This window comes from Poeciliopsis prolifica, unplaced genomic scaffold (genome assembly GCF_027474105.1).
Source record: "Poeciliopsis prolifica strain line A6 unplaced genomic scaffold, Auburn_PproV2 SCAFFOLD036, whole genome shotgun sequence".
NCBI lineage: Eukaryota > Metazoa > Chordata > Actinopteri > Cyprinodontiformes > Poeciliidae > Poeciliopsis > Poeciliopsis prolifica.
The window spans coordinates 4,556,369-4,560,000 of NW_026562411.1; positions in this window are offsets into that span (position 1 = coordinate 4,556,369).

Here is a 3,632-nt window from a genome sequence, read left to right on the forward strand (position 1 = left end):
ATGTCTGTCACCTGAAAGAATTTAGGTTTTCCTTAAAATGAAAGCTCAAATTTTTAACATAAGGAATGGTTAAGAGGTTGAAGGAGTTACTGATCATTTTTTATACACACTGAAATAGAAAGTATCATTCAATTAGCAAAACTCACTCAAGAAAAAAAGCAGCCCACATTAGCACAATATGTATACAAAATAAATATTACACTTTCACAAAAAGCAGCATGGTTTGTTCACTGTTGATTGATTGTCTTCAGTTTAAGATAAGTTTAGTTTAGAATGTTCCAAGATGGACAGAGGTGGTAAACTTAATAATTTGCCTCTTATAAATGCTGTCCACAAATGAACATACCCGACATCAGTACAAACCAGAGTTTTGTAAAAACAAGTCAGATTCGACTTTGTCCCAGTTTTTGAACTCAGATTTCCACTCCGTTCCATTGCTGCCGAAGAATTGTAAGATAATGTTCTTTTTTTGTTCTTTTTATTCAACATAATAGACTTCTGTCTAAATGGTCTTTATCACAGTTTGCTCAATGTGTGATGTGAATATAGCTAATAAAGCCCATAAGCTGCTGTGAGACATTTTTTCTTGTGTTTCTATGACGTCTCTACTGATCAAGTAACTCTCAATATGACAAGTTCTTCTGAGAACATGTCACAGCATGTTGAGATTAGTCCAGTATTTGACTTCGTAAATACTTAAGACTTTTTTAAAATAAATGAAGCTTCCAGAATATGCAGGTATACTTAACCCGTAACTGTAGTCCTCAGCTGAACTCATTTTACTTGGTCCACAGATGCAGTTGAAACTGGAAGAGTTTTTGGAGGCAGATTTTTTGTTGCCATATATGCTGAAGAAAAAACAAACAACCCATAATGGTATATTATATTTTTACTGCTCTAAGCCGTTTTGCTTCATACAAAAACATGTATCTCATGCCTTTTCTCATCTCTTCATTATCCTAGTCTTTTTTCCGCCCTCCAGGGGCTTTTGTTGGCTCTAGTGTCCCTTATGTAAAAGTAAGCTGATAGAAAGTGGGGAAGACATGGGGCAAATGTCATTGGTTCCGGGAATCGAACCCAACGACCGGTGAGGACTCAAGGCCTCCAAACGTGGGTCCCGCCATCCCCTACGTCAACACAGCACACCCCTTATCCTATTCTTGACTTCAGCTCAAGCCTTTATTATCATTATCCCTACGCTTCAGTCCTGTTAGGTTCTAGTATTCATGTTTTGATTTTCTTTTCATTTGTAAGCAGGTTCTGCTGTTCTCCAGATGTCAGGTTTTATTTATTGTTGCCATTTATTACCATTTGCATGTTGGCTCTCCCTCGTCTCCACCTTCATCAATCCTGACACAGATAATCTCTATCATACCTTGAAAGAGCCCAAAGTCTTCCATGCACTATATTCTAAAACTTTTTCAAATAAAATCAACATCTGCCGTGTTGGTTATTAATTAATTCAACACGAGGGTCCACTCAAATATGAATTATATTTATTGTGGTTTATAGGTAAAATGGATCGAACAGTGTAATAAATTTCAAAACCTTTGGGTAAACAGAGTTGGAACTGCTGTGGTTAATCTTTGTAAAAAATTTATGAATGGTACTGGCACACTTTTATATTGAACTACGAATTTGGGCCTGCGATTTTAAGTGCCTGGCACAGGTAAATAATTAACATCATGTCATGGGATGTTCGTTTTCATAAACTGTTCAAAGTCCACAAGACTTGCCAAACTCCAATGAAGCCCCTCCCGCTGTGGTTTACAGCATGTAAACCACAGAAAATAATGACTATTGTAAAATCAGAGGAAGAGGAAATAATGGTTGACAAGCAGCAATATCTCATTTTATTTATTCATTTTTTATTGGAAGCCAAATAAAAAACGAATAGGCACTGTCAGTTGGATATTCGCCCACAGCATTGGAGTGTAAAGTAGTAGTGGTGGATTTCCATCACACGAATGGAACAATGAAAAATTAATTTGGACATGGATATTTTTTTCATATTTCTCAGAGCTTCTTTTTTTTCTCCTTCTGGGTCAAATTTTGAAAACAAAAATAGAAAAATCAAGAAAATAGGAAAAAACATCATACTGTCACTGAATTAATCCAGTAAATGTAGATTGACAAGTTTTGGTCAATTAATGGATATTAGTTCCAGTATTATTAATGTTTTCACCTGAAAGAATTTAGGTTTTACATAAAAAAAAAAAAAACTCAAATTTTTAACTTAAGGAATGGATGAGAAGTTATTGATCAACTTTTTTTAGATTTTAGGTTTACATACACACTGAAATAGAAAGTATCGTTCAATTAGCAAAACTCACTCAAGAAAAAAAGCAGCCCACATTAGCACAATATGAATACAAAATAAATATTACACTTTCACAAAAAGCAGCATGGTTTGTTCACTGTTGATTGATTGTCTTCAGTTTAAGATCAGTTTAGTTTAGAATGTTCCAACATGGACAGTTGTGGTAAACTTAATAATTTGCCTCTTATAAATGCTGTCCACAAATGAACATACCCGACATCAGTACAAACCAGAGTTTGGTAAAAACAAGTCAGACTCGACTTTGTCCCAGTTTTTGGACCACAGATTTCCACTCTGTTCCATTGCTGCAGAAGAATTCAAGGATAATTCTGTTTTTTGTTCTTTTTATTCAACATAATAGACTTCTGTCTAAATGGTCTTTGTCACTGTTTGTGTGATGTGAATATAGCTAATAAAGCCCATAAGCTGCTGTGAGATTTTTTCTTCTCTTTCTACAATGTCACAGCGACTAGTCGAAAATATTTTTTGAATATTGTCATTCAACCACATTCTCTGAAGCACTGATCTTGAGTAAGATTTCAATTCTTATTAAATTAAATTCAGTTTATTAATAAATAGATTTGAATAAACTGAATATATAATTGATCCCATTTCTCCCATTAAAGTGAAGGTCATCTTTGGTATTAATAAATCAGCATGTTCCACAGTGATGGATAATATAATGCAATGATTCCATGATTGGATTGCTATTTAAAATTGAAAACCTGAAAAAAATTGCATGAAACCTATACTACAATTTTTGAAAAGCCATAAAAGCAGGCAAAGAGCCAAATGATTCAAAGATCGCTTCATACCTTGTGACACATTTAAACTTTGAATGAATTTTCTTGCTCAAAGTAGGTGAATTTATGAGAATTTCAATTCAGTTCAATGGAGCAAAAACTGCAAGATAAAGCTCAAAATATTGAAAAGGATTAGGAATATTAACATCAAAATCATAGCCATAATGTTCTTAATGAAATTAATATTTTAATAGTTGAATGGCTGAACTAGCACAAAGTATGCAAAAATAGGTAGATACCAAGAATTTTGGTATCTACCTACCAAAATTATTTGGTAGGTAGATACCAAAAATTTAGATATAAAATGAAATGATAATGAGAAAATTGGAAATAAATGATGTTTTAATTCTTCACAAAAATATGACTGAATTGTGAAAATGTTTTCAACTGTAGACAAACATTGAGCAAATACAAGCTGATCCCAGAAATTAGAATATGACTGAAAAGTTCCTCTGTCAGCAGTTCCATCACCAAGTGAAAGCTTAATTAGATTACGTATGCTTTAACAT